Below are 20,646 nucleotides of genomic sequence, written 5' to 3'. Positions count from 1 at the left end.
TACGAGGACTGTCCTTCCTTGCTTGGCCGCACGTCCTCTGCTTGGTGTAGACCACTCTTGGGATGACAGTTTCGCCAGTGAACTCTTTCCCCAGCTGATGAAGTGATCAGTTTTCCTTGACCATCACACTGCCTGGGAAATAGCAGAGGAGCCTCTCTGCTTCATCCAAGATCAAAGTAGAAGTCGCACAGTCCTAGAGAATCTTCAAGAGTCTGTCCAAACCCAAGGTCACCCAAGTGTTGTCTTGGCACAAGACAAGTAGCCCAGGGCACTTAACGTCACTACCATTCAGGACGGCAGCTTTTGAGGGTCCACCTTTGGGGTAGCTTCTCGGCCTAAAATTGGGTAAGGGTTACCTGTCAAGTGTTTAGACACAGAATTCACCAATGGCCACAGCATCCCGGGCTGGTCTCCAGTTTGAGGTCCTTTGTTCGCACAGACAGTGAACCAGCTGCGGAGGCTACACTGCCTTCCTGTACGGTTCAAGTAAAGATCAAGAATCTTTGGTAAAATGATAGAAACTGACTATGTAAATGCTTGATGATATCTTTCCCATTGCCCACAGCAAAGGGGACATCAGCCCCAGCTCCAATGGTGGCCGGGGCCGGGTGACCCTGGGTCCCCAGGTCCCCAGCCAGCAAACTCCATCATCAAAGCACAGACCCTTGGGAGCCAAGGACTCCCTTGGGGCCACGCAGACTTGGTCCTCTGCAGCGTTCTGGGCTGCCCCTCTGCAGTGGTGATAATAATAATATCCACGTCTGTATTTAGTAGCCAGATGCTGGACTTTTCCAAATGGCCTTGGCTTTGCATAAGCAGCTCAGCAAGAAGACTGCCTCTTTCTCCCCCCCCCTAAATATCTATTTACTTATTATTGCATGGAGAGGGAAGGGGGGCAGAGACAGAAAGACTCCGGCAGCCCTGCTTCACCACTTGTGAAGCTTTCCCCCTTCAGGTAGGTACCAGGGCCTTGAACCCCCGTCCTTGCGCTCTGTAACCTGAGTGCTCAACCCGGAGCGCCACAGCCTGGGCCAGCTGCCTCCTTTCATGGGAGAGTGAAAGATCCAGGGGCGGAGGGGAGTCCCAGGGCCCGTTCAAAGAGGCCGCCCAGCTTGGCTTCTCCGGAGCTCCCGCGCAGCGCTGCCAACGGCGGCCACCAGGGGGCGCGCGAGGAGCGCGGGAGGCCGGGGCGCCCAGGAGGCTCCAGGCCGCAGGGATGCTGGCGGTCCAGGCGGGAGGCCGCCTCCTGGGAGGACCCGGGCTCCTGGATCCGAACCGCACCCGCACGACTGCGGCCTCTGCACCGCGCGGCTCCGCGGCTGTGTTTCCGCCACCAGGGCAGGGCTGAGACGCGGGGCCTCCGGGAGCCCCAGTCCGCAGAGAGCCCTTCTCAGCTTCTCGGGGTCCTGGGGGGCTGGGGGGGGGGTCCTGAAACCACTTCCTGGCAGTTTTTATTTTATTTATTTATTTTACTTAAAAGATTTATTCCCGGGAGTCGGGCGGTAGCGCAGCGGGTTAAGCGCATGTGGTGCGAAGCGCAAAGACCCGCGTGAGGATCCCAGTTCGAGCCCCCGGCTCCCCACCTGCAGGGGAGTCGCTTCACAGGCGGTGAAGCAGGTCTGCAGGTGTCTGTCTTTCTCTCCCCCTCTGTCTTCCCCTCCTCTCTCCATTTTCTGTCCTATCCAACAACAATGACATCAATAGCAACAACAATAATAGCTACAATAAAACAACAAGGGCAACAAAAGGGAATTAATATTTTATTTAATTTTAAAAAAGTATTCCCTTTTGTTGCCCTTGTTTTATTGTTAAAGTTATCGTTGTTGTTATTATTATTGATGTTATCATTGTTGGATAGGGCAGAGAGAAATGGAGAGAGGAGGGGAAGACAGAGAGGGGGAGAGAAAGATAGACACCTGCAGACCTGTGAAGCGACCCCCCTGCAGGTGGGGAGCCGGGGGTTCAAACCCGGATCCTTAAGCTTTGTGCCACCTGCGTTAACCCACTGCGCTACCACCCGACTCCCTCCCTGGCAGTTTTTAAAAAAATGTTAAATCATTATTTCATTAGTAATTTAATATTGATTTGCAAAATTAGGAGATAACAGGAGTATGATTCCACACCATTCCCATCACCGGAATTCTGTGTCCCCATTCTCTCCATTAATTTCCCCAAGGTCACAGATATGGGTTGACTATTATTTCTATGACTATCATCTATAAATATACATATTCGCGCCCCCACCCCCCTTTTCCCCCTATGGTCCTGCCTTTCCTTCCTTTCTAAGTCGCACCTAAACCTCTAACTACTTCTGAGTGTCCTTCCTTTTTTCCTCTCCTCTCTCTGGGTCCTGATGGAATTGGGGTTCAGAGCCCTCTGGTCATCTTCCCCTAACATTTCTCCCCCCTCTGGGAGTATGGACCAAAATTCTTTTCTGGGTGCAGTAGGTGGGAGTTCTGGCTTCTGTAATTGCTTCTCCACTGGACATGGACATTAGCAGATGGATCCACCCCCACCCCCCCCCCCCAGCCTGTTTCTATCTTTCCCTGGCGGGGCAGGGCTCTGGGGAGGTGGGGTTCTGGGACTGCTGGTGAGGGCATCTGCCCAGAACCATCCTTGGCAGCTTTGCCCACATGACAAAGGCAGCTCTGGGCAGAGGAAAAACATTTACACTCATCTACTGTATGAAGGACTTTTTTAAAAAAAATTCATTAGTTTCATGTATAAGAGACAGAGGAGCCAGAGCACCACTCTGGTATATTGGGCATCATGTGCAGAAGCCGCAGACATGCAAGTCCTGTGCCCTCCCAGCCGACACCCCCCACACACACACACACACAGAGATGTAAACCCCATCAACTGGGACACGTGTATGAGGCCTAAAGTTGACATGATAACAGAGCTTCCTCATTCATGCGCTTGACTCTGGTCAGTGGGCTGGGCTGTGTGGGAGGTGGAGCCTCATGCCTGCAGCTTACTTCCAAACAGCTCTGAGAGACATGGAGAGAGAGAGTGATGAAGTGGGTAGGGCAAAATACAGACAGACGATCCACCCACTGGATAAAAAACGGGATTCGGGCGGTAGTGCAGCGGGTTAAGCGCACGTGGCGCAAAGCGCAAGGACGGGCGGAAGGATCCCAGTTCGAGCTCCCAGCTCCCCACCTGTAGGGGAGTCGCTTCACAGGCGGTGAAGCAGGTCTGCAGGTGTCTGTCTTTCTCTCCCCCCCTCTTTCTTCCCTTCCTCTCCTTTTTCTGTCCTATCCAACAATGATGACATCAATAACAACAACAATAATAACTACAACAACAATGAAAAATATGGGAAATAAAAACTTTAAAAATATGTCTAGAAAGTATGACTATTCCTGCAACTTTTCAGTCAGCTAAAAATTATTTGACAGAATCTGTGCTGGGCCCGGGAGCGAGCTCACCTAGGAGAGCGCAAGCTTCATCATGCAGGGACCTGGGTTTGAGGCTCTGATCGCCACGTGGGAGCACATGCACTGGAGTGGTGTCTCCTCGGTGTCTCTGTTTTTCACTCTCTATAAAAAAATTAATAAAGGGCCCAACAGGAGTGGCGGGGTCGTGCAGGTGCAAACCCCCAGCACAGACCCTGGTGGAGAAAATAAAATGAACATTTTCAAAAAGACATTGTGTTGGTATGCTTCTAAAACCCCTTCTGTTTCATTAGTTTAATCCCCCCTGCTTAACACTATTCTATTTACATAACCACTTCATTCTATTTACATAACCACTGTTAACAAGCACCACCCTCCCTCCAGGGCATTGGTGGTTCAGTGCTAGAATTCTTGCCTGCTCTGCCCCCTCTCCTTGTCACACCCTGATTTTCACCAGTCACTTTTCTCTCCACCCTCTCTGCGTCGCATCCTGTTCCCACCCTACTGGGCTAGTATATTTATAAGGACAAGATTGTTTGTAGTTTAGCTTAGCTTAGCTTGGTATAGATTGCACTGCGTCCTGCATGAATAAAGAGATACTGCGTACAACCCAGCCATGAGTCCCGGGTCGTCTGTTACCCGCCCGTGAAGCCAGCCCGGCGAAAACAACAACATTGAAACTGTTTTGTTGTAGTGGGGGGTGGGCAGGTATGAAGCACATAGCACGAAGCACAAGGACCGATGCAAGGATCCCGGTTCAAGACCTGGCTTCCCACCTGCAGGGGGTCATTTTGCAAGCAGTGAAGCAGGTCTGCAGGTGTGTGTCTGTCTCTTTTTTCTCTCTCTCTCTCCCTCTCTGTCTTTCCCCTCCCCTCCCAATTTCTCTTTATCTTACCCAATAAAGAAAACAAATTGGCCTCCAGAAGCAGTGGATTCATAATGCAGGCACTGAGCTCCAGCAATAACCCTGGAGGCAAAAAGTAAATCTGTATTTTGTCACATGGGCTCTTATAGTGTTAGAATCTTCTTTAGTGATAATACTTTGTGTCACCAGAAGTTTCTGACTGGAAAGGCAAGGTGAGCGAGGCGAGGAACCCCACGTGCCGGTGAGACGTCGATCGTTAATACTGGGTCTTTATGTTTTAATAGACCATCACTCTTAGGGCTGCTGATACTGGAATCATGTTTAGTTCTAGAGTTGCAAGGAATGGGCCATTGTCTCCTCTATTATTTTCCTCACTGATCCTTGTAAAGCTTCCAGTAGTTGTCAAATCACAGGAAGCAATTCTACTTACTGTTAACTGATCATTCCCATCCCTGGGATTGACGTGGTTAATATTCTGAGTGGTTCCTGAATTTCAAGGGACCCTCCCATTATCCCTGAGCCCCCACTTGGGTCCTTTTCTGTCCTCTTGGACATTGATCTTCGCCTCAGAGACTTGGGGGAGCCCTTATCCCTCCCGCTGCAGGCAATACCCTCGCTGTCCACGAGAAGGCACTGCAGTGCCTCTTGTGGGCACCGCCTGCTCCCAGCCCCAGGCCTTTCGGCAGATGCAGTACCTTCTCTGTCCACACGAGGGCGCCAGCAGCCTTAGGGCCAAGACCTCCTCCATATAGTTGTTCACCATCTGTCACTTGCTGTGTCACCTGTGAGCCTTGCACCTGCCTGTCCCCAGGGGCATGTGGTTCAGCCAGCTGGACTCACAGGGAAGTCCGGCCTTCTCATCCCAGGAAGAAAACACCCAGAGGTGTCAAGGTCTGTGAGAACAGCTAGAAACAGGCCCTTCCTGTTCTTTTTTCTCTTGCTGAGTTTGAGTGAGCTCTTGATCTACGTTGGTTATTAGCCTTTAGTCTCTGAGCTGTGCAGAAGCTTTTCCATTTAATGTGGTCCTGTTGGCTCGATTTTGGTTTTGCACAGTTTTCCTTGTGTTTGGGTTTGAGCCATTGGAGATGCCTCTGAAACATAGGTTGCAAAGAGGTCCCCTGGTCTTTTCCTCTAAAGAGCTGATGGTTTCTGGTCTAACGTCCAGGTTTGATCAATTTGGAGTTTACATTTGTGTGTTGATGAGATTCAGTAGTTCAGGCTGAGTGGTGGCACTCCTGGCTGAGTGCACGCATTACAGTGCATGAGACCTGGGTTCAGGGAGTTGGGCGGTGGTGCAGCAGGTTAAGCGCACGTGGTGCAAAACACAAGGACCAGTGTGAGAATCCCGGTTCGAGCCCTCTGTTCCTCACTAGCAGGGAAGTCACTTCACAAGTGGTGTAGCAGGTCTGCAGGTGTCTGTCTTTCTCTCCCCCTCTCTGTCTTCCCCTCCTCTCTCCATGTCACTCTGTCCTATCCAACAACAATGACATCAATACCACAACAATGTTAAACAACAAAGGCAACAAAAGGGGGGGGGAAGACCTGGGTTCAAGTCCCTGGTCCACACCTGCAGGAGGGGAGCTTCACAAGTGGTGAAGCAGGCCTGCAGGTAACTCTCTGTTCCACTCTCCCTACTATCCCCACTTTCCCCTCAATTTCTCTCTATCTTGTCAAACTTAATAATGAAAAAGTCTTAAGAAAGATGTCGTGGTTCGGTTTCATTCTTCTGCATGTCTCAATGCAGTGGGTTGGGTGTATTGCACAAAACCGTAAAGTGTTGGTATGCTTCTAAAAACCCCTTCTGTTTCATTAGTTTAATCCCCCCTGCTTAACACTATTCTATTTACATAACCACTGTTAACAAGCACCACCCTCCCTCCAGGGCATTGGTGGTTCAGTGCTAGAATTCTCAACCTGCTCTGCCCCCTCTCCTTGTCACACCCTGATTTTCACCAGTCACTTTTCTCTCCACCCTCTCTGTGTCGCATCCTGTTCCCACCCTACTGGGCTAGTATATTTATAAGGACAAGATTGTTTGTAGTTAGTTTAGCTTAGCTTGGTATAGATTGTGCTGCGTCCTGCATGAATAAAGAGATACTGCGTACAACCCAGCCATGAGTCCCGGGTCGTCTGTTACCCGCCCGTGAAGCCAGCCCGGCGAAAACAACATATGGTGCCCAACGTGGGGCCGGACCTGCGCAACTCCCAGATAAGTGAAGACTTTGCCTACCTATGCACTATGGTCTTCTCTTCTACTTATGAAAAGGTTTGCCAAAGCCTCTACTGTTTCATCATGAGACAGTTTCTCTGTCTCTGGAACATTTTGCTCTGGGCCACACTTTGTTTCCCTGACCGGGAACTTTGGTTTCTTGTGACCCTAATCATAGAGCTTGGGAGATGCACTGAGATTTCTCCTTGGACTTTCTGGATTCCCTCTCCCATGTTTCCTGAGGAAAAGGACTACATTTTGCTCTGGGCCACAATTTGGTTCTTTATGACCGTGATCGTAGACCTTGGGATATGCATGGGGATTTCCACTGGGACTTTCTGGACTTCTTCTCGCATGTTTCCCATGAAGAAGGACTACTCTAATTTGAGGAGTGTTCTCCAGTACCCTGGCAGTCCCCAAAAATGGAGACACGTGGTTAGTTCTACTCTCCAGAATGGATTCTTTCTTCGATGGGAAGACGCTTTTAAAAATGGGTGCCTGAAGCAATACAGCAGGAACAGTCAGAAGCACCCTAAATGGAATTTCGAGGAGCTTTTTAGACTAGGACGCCCTCTGAGGACTCTTGATCCTACATGGTGAGATCTGTTTTGTAAGAGAGTGATTTAAATGACTGAATTTTTGTTTGACATTGACTTAAAAAAAAAGCTGGACGCAGCCATGATTTCTAGAGACATCCAGAAATAATCCAAAAAATTGTTTTTTCCCCTCCTTTGATTTCTTTTTTTTTACGTCTTGGGCATAAATCTGAGATGTTAATCCTGAAACGGTATGAGTTATGGGTGGGGCAGATAGTGCAATGATTATGTTAATTATTCTCATGCCTGAGGCTTCTACCATGGTTCTTCTGTTTACCTTTCCACATTTTTATTGAGTTTAAACTGTTTAAACAACCTTAAAATCATACTAGAAAGGACTTCCAATTATAATGGAGTTATCAATTATAGTAAACTTCTAATCTGCTATGAGTTTTGTTTGACAAGTAAGTGAATTTCAGCTGTCAAGTCTTCACATGAAGAAGCATCTACTCAAATGGAATTCCTGGAAATCCATTTGGACCTCTGTTCTCTGACATCGCCTACAAGATGGAATGACTACAACACCCCCCCCCCAGAAACCAATGATGTGACCTGGCACGACCTGAAGAAACAGATTCACAGACTCCAAAGATCACTCTCTACAGAAAAGCAGAATTCTGGTGGCCGACATTCCCCATCGAGACAGACATGCAGCATTTCATCCCTTGGCATATTCTTCTGTGGTCAGCTACTTTGGACTGACACCTCCATCGGACTTACTGGTACATGCTGCTGTGTTTCTCAAAGACTAACTTCAGCCAATTGCCTTGAGACTTTATAGACCATGTCCCCTCGCCTGCAGGCTCTTCCCCAGAGGTAGAAAACTCCCCCTCCTTATTAGGTTATGCCCACAGAGTCAGGAAACGCCCTTTGAGGCAAGAGATACCCCTAGAGGCATGAAGCGCTCCCAGAGGCAAGAAATGCCCTTTTGCCTGCTAGGCCTTGCCCTTTGAGGCAAGAAACGTTCCCCTTGGCATCACACTGGTTATTGCTGCTCGCCTATTTTGTTTTCCATGTCTTATGCCAGTTCTTTTGAAAACGCCTGTACGATATAGGTTTCTGTTCACCCCACAATCCTGATACTATGGCCATTAGTTAAAAAGAAAGGGGGAATTGTTGGTATGCTTCTAAAAACCCCTTCTGTTTCATTGGTTTAATCCCCCCTGCTTAACACTATTCTATTTACATAACCAGTTCATTCTATTTGCATAACCACTGTTAACAAGCACCACCCTCCCTCCAGGGCATTGGTGGTTCAGTGATAGAATTCTTGCCTGCTCCGCCCCCTCTCCTTGTCACACCCTGATTTTCACCAGTCACTTTTCTCTCCACCCTCTCTGCGTCGCATCCTGTTCCCACCCTACTGGGCTAGTATATTTATAAGGACAAGATTGTTTGTAGTTAGTTTAGCTTAGCTTGGTATAGATTGTGCTGCGTCCTGCATGAATAAAGAGATACTGCCTACAACCCAGCCATGAGTCCCGGGTCATCTGTTACCCGCCCGTGAAGCCAGCCCGGTGAAAACAACAGTAAAGGACTTGGGAGGGGGTGAGGGGAGGGGTTTGGGGTCCTGGTGCAGGACGTGGGAAAGGCCAGGGGCCAGGCAGTGGCACGCTTGGCTCAGTGAATACATTTCAGAGCATAAGGACGCAGGCTCAAGCCTTTGGTCGCTACCTGCAGGGGGAGCGCTTCACGAGCAGTGTCTCTTGTCTCCTCTCCCTGTTTAATTTCTCTCTGTCTCTATCCAATAATCAATAAAATTAAAACAGAAACAAAAAGACCTAGGCTGGGGGTGAGAGTGTTTTGCAGACTCCTATCATGGTGAGATGAAGAATTGTGGCCATGTGGTAACAGCTGTACTGTAACACCCCCCACCCCCGTAAAAGGGAGTAACTCATGATTCTTTTCATGTGACGTGAGGCTTTTTGCACGAGAGAGAAACCAGAGCACCACTCCAGGACTGGGGATTGAACCAGAAGCCTTGGGCATGCAAGTCCTGCACCCCTCCAGCTGAACCATTTCCCAGCTGTGGAAAGAAACATGTTTTTTCTCTTTTACCTAGACTATTTTTTAATTTTTTTATTTTCCCTTTTGTTGCTCTTGTTTTATTGTTGCAGTTATTGTTGTTCTCACTAATGTCGTTGTCATTGGATAGGTCAGAAAGAAATGGAGAGAGGAGGGAAGACAGACAGGAGAGGAAGAAGACCTGCTTCACCACCTGTGAGGCGGCACCCCCCCTGCAGGTGGGGAGGCGGGGTCTCAAACCAGGATCCTTACTCCAGTCCTTGTGCTTCGAGTCACATGTGCTTAACCCACTGTGCCACCGCCTGGCCCTGACTATTTTTTTGTTAGTGAATTAATAAGTACTAGGACGCTCTGGGGAAGAAGGACAAAGCTCTGAGCACCATGCACCAGCAGGAGTCAAAGCAAAGTGGCAGCAATGACCCTCGGACTTGGCTGCTCGGGGTCATGTCAAGGTCACGATGGAGTGGTTGCTGCCCAAACCCCCTTGTCTGAGTCAGTGGCCCAGGCTGGGTTCTAGAACTTTGAATTCTGATGCTCTGCAGGTAGAGGCAGACCAGCAGGGAGCTCCTCTCCTGCCCGGTGTTATCCAGAACCTTCCTCCCCACCCCCATCTGTAGCTCTTTTATTTGCGGACACTTCGGGACAGGGCCCAGATGGATAAATGACTGCAGAGCTCAGTTCTGGGCCAGCGCCTGTCTTTCCACAGGCCTCCAAGTGTCATCTCATGACAGGACAACTTGAGAGTAAAATGCATGTACTTCTCCTCCAGGGTCCTAGGGAATTAGTCTGTCTCTCTGCTGATTTTCTAGCCCTTTGTTTCCTTCTAGAAGCTTTAAAGTTATGGCTGTCCTGTTTTGACCTACAGCCCACCTCCCTCGGCCCTTTTGGGGGCCCCACCCACGGGGGTGAGAGAGCTGGTAATGGGGGTGACGGGACCCCAGAGCACAGGCCCCAGAGCCCTCTTGCATACAGACACCAAGTGTGTTTCTATATAGTCTCTCCGAGGCCAGGCCGGGCTTTCCAGAATGTCGACTCCTGCACAGGTTTACAGAAGATTGGGTTCTGTTTTATTTGGAATGGAATCAGGTCTTGAGTCACCGTTTTAGACACAGTAAATCACTGTCAGCAGAACCGCCCAGCACACCTGGGCCGCGCAGAAGACGTGCTTAGCCACAACACTGCCAGCTAGGAAGGCAGTTTCTCCCCTCTCCCGTGGACTCTTGTTCCCCGTCTCCTAAATTCAGACCTAGTTCCCACTTATAGTGCAGACTCTGTCACAGACTGCTTTTCTTTCTCTTTTCTAGGACTAGGAAATAACATTGACTTGAGGGGAGGAGTGAGTGACCTGTGTGATCTGTTACTTCAGGGAGGTGAAGGGAACTTTGCGAGGCCTTTCCTGTGAGGAGGGGATGTGGACCAGGGCCCTGCCCAGGAGTCTTGGGGCTCTGGTCCAATAGGAGCGATGTTCTTCTCATCACATGTGCGAGGGCAAAGCTCTGAAGCCCCCCCCCCCTTGCGAAGAGAGAAGCCCTTCCCTGCACCTTCACTAACTGTCCTTCCCTCCCCACCCTCAGGGATGCCCCACGCCTCGGTCGAACCCCATTCACCGGGTCCCAGTGACTGTGACACAAAATGTTTCCTGATGTCCAGCTGCTTCGATCTGGCCTCGTCTGTCCACAGAGAACTAGTAAAAGTGGTGTTCATTTTAATTGACTCTGTATGATGTAGCAAAGTCTGTGTTTGCTCTGGAATTCATATTGACATTTACTTTAAAAAAAAAATTCCAGTTGCTAAAGCAACAGAAAGCACTGTGTCAAAAATATTTCCACCACCCCTCCCCCTGGGTCACCCCTGCCTGAAGGTACTTGACACAGAGAGCAGAGTACCCTCTTGAAGGCTGCTGTAGCAGGACGTGGCCTTGTGTCTCCAGATGTCAGAATGTTTTATGGTCTCAACCCAGCTATGCTACACTGCTTCACTTAAAAAAAAATGGTTGTACGCTTATAGAATTCTGGGGAACTTTGGTTAAGCCATGGCATCTGAAGATCTGTGTTTCCTAGAGGCCTCCTTAGAGAGCCCTCAGTTCTGGGTGTCTGCTAGCACTCTGCAGTCAAGATGCCGTGAGTTGGGAGTCGGGCAGTAGAGCAGCAGGTTAAGCGCAGGTGGCACAAAGCATAAGGACTGGTGTGAGGATCCTGGTTCAAGCCCCCGGCTCCCCACCTGCAGGGGAGTCGCTTCACAGGCGGTGAAGCAGGTCTGCAGGTGTCTGTCTTTCTTTCCCTCTCTCTGTCTTCTCCTCTTCTCTCCATTTCTCTCTGTCCTTTCCAACAATGATGACATCAATAGCAACAACAATAATAACTACAACAATAAAACAACAAGGACAACAAAAGGGAACAAGTAAATAAAATAAAATTTTTTTTAAAAGAAAGGAAAAAAAGATGTCGTGGGTCTCTGAGTTTCTGCGTCCTTTCCGTCAAAGAGAAACTGGGCTGAAGGAACCCTCTCAGCCCCTCCACAGAGAGGATCTCAGGAGATGAAGAACCAATAGCCAACACTTCTGGATTTGGGCCTGTGTTGGGCTGGAGCCAGCTATGAACGAGCTGGGACTGTGTGTGTGCGTGTGTGTGTGTGTGTGTGTGTGTGTGTGTGTATGAGAGAGAGAGAGAGAGAGACAGACAGAGAGAGAGGAGAGAGGGAGAGAGAGATCCAACAGTGACCCACAGAACTATGAAACAACAGGGGTGCAATTCCACATCATTTCTGCCACCAGAGTTCTGTGTTCCCATTCCCTCCATTGGAAACCGCAGTGGTTCTCCCAAAGTCACAGATACAGGTTGACTATTATTTCTGTATCTATCTATATCTTTATATATTTGGCCCCCATTTTTGTCTTTTACCAGAGCACTGATCAACTCTGGTTTATGGAGAATCTGAGCAGGGGATTGAATCTGAGCCTCAGGCATGAGTGTCTCTTTGTCTAACCATTATACTATCTACCCCGTTGTCCTGCCCATTTCTTTCCCTATGGTCCTGCCTTCTCTTCCTCTCTAAGTCATGCCTCTACCTGTTGTGACTTCCAAATGTCCTTCCTTTCTCCCTCTTCTCTCTCCAGGTCTTAACTAAATTGCAGTTCAGAGCCCTCTGGTCATCTTCCCCTAACATTTACCGCCCCCCCCCCGGGGCGTGAACCAAAACTCCTCTTGGTGTGCAGAACGTGGGAGGTATGGCTTCTGTAATTGCTGGACAGGGATGTTGGCAGGTGGATCTATACCCCCAGCCTGTTTCTTTCTTTCCCTAGTAGGGCAGGGCTCTGGGGAGGGGAGGTTCCGGAACACACTGGAGGTGAGGTCAGTGTGGAATCATGGTAGCGTCTGCAACTTGGTCAAGCCAGGGCTCTGGGGAGGGGAGGTTCCGGAACACACTGGAGGTGAGGTCAGTGTGGAATCATGGTAGCATCTGAAACTTGGTCAAGCCAGGATTATTCTCCTCCCTGGCTGTGTGACCTAGCCCTACTTGATGCACCTCTCTGAGCTTAGTAAAATCGAGATTGATAGTGCCAATCACAGGGGTTGTGGCGATAACACAATCATAACACAGATGATCCACAAAGGGCAGCTATGTGCCATCACAGTCCCAGGGCCCCTACCCCACTTTCAGCACCAGCAACTGGCCCACCACCACCACGCACGTCCCACCCAGCCCTCCCTGTCTTGTCCCCTAATGGTCTACTGAGAGCCAAGACTCAACTTTTCTGCCCCAAACTGGCTCCCACTTCTAGACCAACTGCCCTGGTGACCTGATACCTTTGCCCCTGTCACTCCCCAGGAGCCTCTGCTGCAGGAGTTCAAATGGCCAAATTCCATTAAGAAGAACAGAGAGGAGTCAGCCGTTTAAAGATGGTGGCATCCGGTGGCAAGTCCATTCCCCGGGAGGCTGGAGAAGTGGCCTCTCTTTGCAAGTTCCTCCATGTGATATATATTTGGTTTCACGATATGTCTTGTCCTCACCTTGGCAAAGTGACTCACTCTAACGGCCTACCTCAGCTACAGCCCAGCATCCTCCAGGCTGGACTTGAGATGACCTTGGCAGCAGGGAGTCTGGTGCCCAGCAGGGAACGTCTTGGAGCTGGGAGTCTTGTTTGCCTCCTCCAGACAACCACCCTGGTGGAGCCTAAATGCAAAGTTGGTAAACAAAATTCCTTCTTTGGTCTCCAACAGACAAGCCCTGGTCTCTTTGGGCTCCCCCATGGTAATTATGGGTTGCTTTTTAAAGTGTCCTTCTGAACTGAGGCCTTTGGTTGTTCTAAATGCATTTGGGACCCTTTTGGGCCCCCAAATTAATAAAGGTGCCTCTTTGTTCCTGTAAGTCACAGGTGGCCTCATCTAAGGAGACATTCCAGGCCATCAGTCAGCACACTGTGTGGTGACAGCTCAGTGGAAGCTATAGCCTGGCATCCTCCAGGCTGGACTTGAGATGACCTTGGCAGCAGGGAATCTGGTGTTCAGCCCAGAGAAGTAGTTCCTTCTAGAGCCCTGATTTCTGGGATGACCACTGGGCCATAAGGCTGATAGGTGATTTTACACTGTCTCTCTGACATCATGGCATTTGAGTAACACCCTGAACCTCTCCAGATTTCTGAAGGAAAGAGAGGCTATTCCCAAGAATTCTACAAACTATCCTAGTGGGTGCCCAGCTCCCTGTCACCAAGTTTCCCTCCCTCCCAACACGACTTGTGAGAGGTGGGGGGTGGGTAAGAGCCGGAGACACGGCAGCCTTTGCCCCTTTATAGCAAGAATGCTAATGGCAGGTGACAGTCACTGAATGATCTTCACGTTTTCCTTCACATGACCCAACCAGGTAGGCTCCACCATCACTCCCATTTATAAAATGGGGTGGGGGACTGAGCTTGAGAAGGGCAGATAAGTTCCTGGGGTTAGTAAGTGACAGAGACTTGAACCCAGAGCTGCCTGACCCACAATCTATTAAAAACAAACAAACAAGAAACTGGTGTGAATCCACCTTCAGGGACGCTTTATCAAGTGTTGAGTCTGGAAGCAATTTTGCTTGCCACAACACATGGGGGTGGCAGCACCTAATGTTAGAACCAAACTTCTCACACTAAACGCCCTGCAGTTCCCAGGGGGTGACACAAACAGCCAAAGGGTTTGTTCAACAGTGTCAAGGGATGATCTGGCTCCTAAGCTCCAGCAGTGCTGAGGGTGAAGAAAAGACCAAGAAGGACTTCAGAGGATGAATGTGAGCCTGCTCAAATAGGCTGGGAAAAAATCTCATCTTAAAATCCTCAACCTCATCGGAGCTGCATAAGACTTACCATAGAAAGTGATACTCACAAGTCCCAGCACTGTTCAGGAATAACATGATATCCTGGGGGTGGGGTGGGCATGTCACAATTTGACCCAGTTCTCCTCAGAAACAAGGACCTAGCCACCAAGTTGTGTGAAGACTCAAGCTGCCATGTTGTAACAAGACTTGGGCCTCCATGCTGTGAGAAGACTCTAGCTGTCATGTTGTGAAAAGACTCTAGCCTCCATCTTGTGAGAAGACTCTAGCTGCCATGTTGTGAGAAGACTCTAGCTGCCACGTTGTGAGAAAACTCTAGCTGTCGTGTTGTGAGAAGACTCAAGCTGTCGTGTTGTGAGAAGACTCTAGCCTCCATGTTGTGAGAAGACTCTAGTTGCCATATTGTGAGAAGACTCTAGCTGCCATGTTGTGAGAAGACTCTAGTCTCCATGTTGTGAGAAGACTCTAGCCTCCATGTTGTGAGAAGACTCTAGCTGCCATGTTGTGAGAAGACTCTAGCCTCCATGTTGTGAGAAGACTCTAGCTGCCATGTTGTGACAAGACTGTAGCTGTCATGTTGTGACAAGACTTGGGCCTCCATGTTGTGAGAAGACTCTAGCCTCCATGTTGTGAGAAGACTCTAGCTGCCATGTTGTGAGAAGACTCTAGCTGCCATTTTGTGAGAAGATTCTAGCCTCCTTGTTGTGATAAGATTCTAGCCTCCATGTTGTGATAAGACTCTAGCCTCCATGTTGTGAGAAGACTCTAGCTGTCATGTTGTGAGAAGACTCTAGCCTCCAAGTTGTGAGAAGACTTTAGCTGCCATGTTGTGAAAAGACTCTAGCTGCCATATTGTGAGAAGACTGTAGCTGCCATGTTGTAAGAAGACTCTAGCTGTCGTGTTCTGAGAAGACTCTACCCTCTATGTTGTGAGAACACTCTAGCTGCCATGTTGTGAGAAGTCTCTAGCTGCCATGTTGTGAGAAGACTCTAGTCTCCATGTTGTGAGAAGACTCTAGCTGCCATGTTGTGAGGAGACTCTAGCTGCCATGTTGTGAGGAGACTCTAGCTGTCATGTTGTGAGAAGACTTTAACCTCCATGTTGTGAGGAAACTCTAGCTGTCATGTTGTGAGGGGACTCTAGCTGTCATGTTGTGAGAAGACTCTAACCTCCATGTTCTGAGAAGACTCTAGCTTCCATGTTGTGAGAAGACTCTAGCTGCCATGTTGTGAGAAACTCTAGTCTCCATGTTGTGAGAAGACTCTAACTTCCATGTTGTGAGGAGACTCTAGCCTCCATGTTGTGAGGAGACTCTAGCTATCATGTTGTGAGAAGACTCTAACCTCCATGTTATGAGGAAACTCTAGCTGCCATGTTGTGAGGAGACTCTGTCATGTTGTAAGAAGACTCTAACCTCCATGTTCTGAGAAGACTCTAGCTTCCATTGTTGCGAGAAGACTCTAGCCTCCATGTTCTGAGAAGACTCTAGCTTCCATTGTTGTGAGAAGACTCTAGCCTCCATATTGTGAGAAGACTCCAGCTGCCATGTTGTGAGAAGACTCTAGCCTCCATGTTGTGAGAAGACTCTGGCCTCCATGTTGTAAAGAGAATCTGGTCTCCATGCTGTAAGGAGGCTCAAGCAGCCTGCAGAGGAATCATTAGGGAAGTGCCAAGGCCTCCTGCCAATTGCCATGTGAGTGAGCCTAACTGGCATGGGATCCTACGGCCCAAGGCTAGTCTTCCATTGCTGAAACCTAGGTACACGTCCCCACAACCTCCCTGGGCACACTGAATTAAAGCCACCTAAGTAAGTTGCTCCAGAATACCTGGCTCAGAGAACAGAGAAAATAAAAGTGTCTTGTTTAAAACTACTAAATGCTGGTATAAATCCTTATGTCTCTGGTGACTGGCATAAATAATGCTAATGTTGGAAATAGATAACTAATACAAATGAATCGAGAGAGAGAGAGAGAGATAGAAGCAGCCGTAGCAAAGCCAAACTGGGTGGCTAGACAAGGAGGCGAGACGTTGGTGGGTGGGGAAGGACCGAGGTGAAGAAGTAGGTCGTGGGAGGGTTTTGTCTGAGCTCTTCTATGTGGTCCCTATTAGCTGTTTCCATAAATATCTGGCTGAGGACGAAAGGAGAAAAAAAAGAGCTGTATTAGATTAAAATGTGCATAAGAATCCGGAGCCATGTCCAAAACATCGTGAGGGGAAAAATCCACAGACCAAACCACTATGGCTTACATTCCAGTGCCAGCCTGTGCCTCCACAGAGTCTTTAACCAACATCCACTTTTTGCATCTGCTGTTATGCCCACGTGCAGGTAGGTGTTTTTTGTATCTGGCCTTGTTGAGGAAAAAAAAAATGAGGCTTTTCAGAATTTGGCATGGCTTCCCTACAGTCGCACAGAGCCTGGACATGAACCCTCAACAGTCTGATTTCAAAATCCACGCTGATCCCACACCACCACCCACATCTCTCTCAGAACACTTATTTACATTCCTTGATATTGTCTGGATTCTCTTCCTCTGCTTTCTTCCCAAGAACTCAGCCAGTGTTCCCTCATTCTCTCCCCCACCTTAAGAAAAAAAAAAAAATCTTAATTGTTGTCCATTCCTGAACTTGTGTCTCCACCGTTTATGAGGGAGACTCAAAAAGCTCTGAGCGAGGTGGAATGCAGGAACTGTGAAGTTAAAAGCTTCTTCAAGTCTCTTCCTCATTCTTTCCCCCCCAGGTCTGGACATGTAGCTCTGTTGGCAACCTCCTTTTTCTCTCTGACTCCCTCGACTCCTCCAAAAAGGAACAAATATAGGCTCACTGCTGGTTACAGAGAAGCATAAACAGCCAGGACTGTCAACCCCAACCCTGGTGCTTTTCTGTGGCAAGACTTGAGTCGAGAAGAACCAGGAGAGGCAGACACAGTATCCAAAAGGCTCACAGGTCAGGCTGTGCCCCGAGCTCTGAGTGCTCTGACACTGGTGTTACCCCGGCTCAAAGACCTTCTAGAAACTGTTTGCATTCACACAGCTTCTGCATAGCCTGGCAGTTCTGCAGGAGTTGACCCCCAGGACTAAGACTGGGGTGATGGTCCAGACTTGCCTTTCTCCTCCTTTCCCCGCTGCCAGGAATCCCAGACCTTCTAGGAAACTAAGAATGAACCACCAGCTCAGACAGGAACTTCCTTCCCGGTGTCTAGAATCCACTGGGGGTGTTGACGTCTTTTCTGTGTATCATTGTAGCTATAACACAGGTGATTTGAAGTTCACTGGGCCCAAGTGGCATAGGTCTGATTCCGGATGGATTTGGCAACAACAAGCATTTAATAATGGCATTGGAGCAGTACTCCTCCACAGGCTGAAGATGGGTGTGGGGCACTACCAGATGGGGTGACCATGAACAGTTGTGCAGGCTGCACACTTCACAAGCCCAGATGTCAAGGTGAGAGGCAGTGTGAGCAGCTGTGCAGGACACACCCCGACTAGCTCTTCCAAGCATTGCTCTCCAGGTTTCAGGAATAACAGGAGGCAGGGCTTGAAGCAGGATGCTCTGAAATGGACTTTTCTCTTGATATTAATTCAGTAGTACAGCCTAGCTCCATGCACCTGGGGGATGAAAAACTCTGGCTCCTTAGCCCAGGAGGGACAGATTCATGCCGTTACTGGTCCAGGGAATGGCTTTGATTGGCTCCCTTCCCACCAATCAAGAAGCTGGATGACTGGGAGCTGGGCCAGGCCTTTTGCCTTAGTTGACTTGGTTTCTCACCTGGAAGCAGCACCCATGCCCAGAGGAGGCAGGCATGAAGGAAATGGCCTTGGGGAGTCCTTGGGCTCTTGGCCTTTATTTTTGTAACTTTAACAGCCTTCCAGAAGCACTAAGTCCCTGCGGGCCACCTCTAAGCCAGGAGTGCAAGTTCATTACACCCGGCTCCTCTCAGACGAGACGTTCCTTTGATGGAGTTCTTAAGAGCCTTGGCAGAGTAGAAGCTACTGTCATATTTTAAATATTTGGGAGTGTATCATGATCCCTGTGCAATCACACAGACAAGCTCTCTGTCTGCACGGCAGACAACACCACGTCCCTTCCCAGAGCACCTTCTAGGGGCCAGAGAGAAGATGTAAGAATCTCAGAACTGTGCACCGTCTCTCCCTCCTCCATTTTCTCCCAAGTGTGGGAGTGTACCCCTCTTGGCAGAAGGGTAGCTACTCCTGACAGAGCCCCACATCTGGTCTGAAGCAATACATGCTAGCCCCCATTCTCATCAGCCACCATAACTCAGGAGCCCAAAGATTAGCGCTAGATGGTTCTCTGGCATAAGCAGGAAGTGGGTTTTTTTTTTTTTTGCCATAAAAAGGATATTAGGGTATGAGAGCAAAAACAAATACAGCAAACACATGCCACATTCTTGGACCATTCCACCCACATGTAACAAGGGGGTATGATGCATGACCAGAGGGAATTGTAACCGATTCCGATGATGATGCTTAAGCTTTCTGAAACTAACCTGGGACAGGATGACCCAAAAAATCTTCTGGTCAAGCTCAGGAAATGAGATGCCAGTTGGGTCTAGTAAGAGCCTTCATTAGAGGGCTGTGCTTCATCCAGAGTTGCAGAGAAAGTCCTGTCTGTCCTGCACCCAGCCAGCCCCGACATGCCTCCTGCTTTTTAACAAGAGCTGAAAGGTAGCAAGACAGACAGGCCTGGCAGCCAGCCTCTGAGAAGGCAGTGATTATTCAGTGGCCCAGGGTGGGACTTTTCAGTGTCTCTGCTCCCCAGTCTCCATCAGCCTGGGGGTGCTGAGTCCCTGAAGCTCTTGGAACTAGCAGTGGCGTTAGTGGAAAGCCCATGCCAGGGCTGTTCACAGTGATCGTCTGGGGAAGCAACTGTGGTTCCTGGACAAGGGGCTGTGTGTCCTTCCCTCTCTCCTGTCACCTCAGTGCAGGGGATGGAGAGAGGGTCACTGATATTTATTTACCTACAGGCCTTTCACCACAGAGGGCACGTTTACCCAGGCACAGCCTGCTCTCTCTCTCTCTCTCACACACACACACACACACACACACACACACACACACATGCTAGTCTCTGGGGAGGCTGTGTCTGGAGGTGTGAAAGTCTGAAGACACCTTCTGCAAGAAAGAGAGAGTTCTGGCAGAAAACAGCCCCCTAACCCCTGAGGACTACTTATACCCCAAGGCTTAGTGCCAGCACTGGCCAATCAAGTTAGCTGCTTCAGGGAAACTGAGGCAAGCAGAAGGCTGTGGGAGCTCCCTTCCTCGCATGTCTGCCAACAGGAAGGGCTTCTTTCCTGTGTGCACAGAGATGGAGCTCAGGATGGGGAGGAGGAAAAATGGGGTCCTTTGTAAGCCAGTGCATACTGCCAGATACATCCCCAGTGTGATGGGCCCACAAAGCACTCCTGTCAGCCTCAGCTATGCCCAGGGCTTGGAAACAGCCCTCGGAACAGGACCTTTCCTCTGTATTCACAGTCTTGTCTTGTGTTTGCATCCCCGGACTCCCCTCATCCCACAGGACCACAAGCTGCTTGTTCCCACTTGACACGTGAGAGGTAGGGGTCAAAAAGACGCAGTGACTTGCCTGAGACACAGAGCATCTCTGTGGGGGACATACATCTAACACGGAACTAAGATCAATTGGAATCCTCTCAGATTCTGAAGTTAAGATAATTAGAGGCTCCAAATGGACTGGCAGGAGAGGAGGCCAAGGGGAAATGCTCAGAGGGTCTGGATGCTTTGACCTGGGAAGTTATGGGCTGAGAGCAGAGAGATCCAATGTCCTATGGAGAGCGGACATGAACCCATGACCCAGACTCCAAGATGCAGATTTTACTTGCATCCCTTTAATCTTTGTGTAAAACTGAGTAGGCAACTCTAAATTAGCTTCATCCTACTCTCAAAAACTACAGTTGCCTTAACCTTTGTGTACGCTCCAGAGATGGGGATGGAGGGAGCAGAAGATCATGGTTTACCAGCCTATGAGATACCCTCAGCCCAGTTTTAGGGAGCTGAAAGCTACTGGAAGCAGAGCAAGCAGTGCTCTCTCTCTGTCTCCCCACCCCACTCCCATTCTCTGTCGGGCTGCATTGTGGGGGAGTGTCAGGCTAGCTTCACGGACAGGAGAGAGGGACTCATGGCTGAGTGGTACGCAGTTCAGTCTTTATTCATGTGGAATGCAGCGCAATCTAAGCTATCTCTAATCACAGTCTTGTCCTTATATATCCTGAGGCA

Source organism: Erinaceus europaeus, chromosome 9 (assembly GCF_950295315.1).
Source record: "Erinaceus europaeus chromosome 9, mEriEur2.1, whole genome shotgun sequence".
Classification (NCBI taxonomy): Eukaryota; Metazoa; Chordata; class Mammalia; order Eulipotyphla; family Erinaceidae; genus Erinaceus; species Erinaceus europaeus.
Note: the sequence above shows the minus strand (reverse complement) of the source record.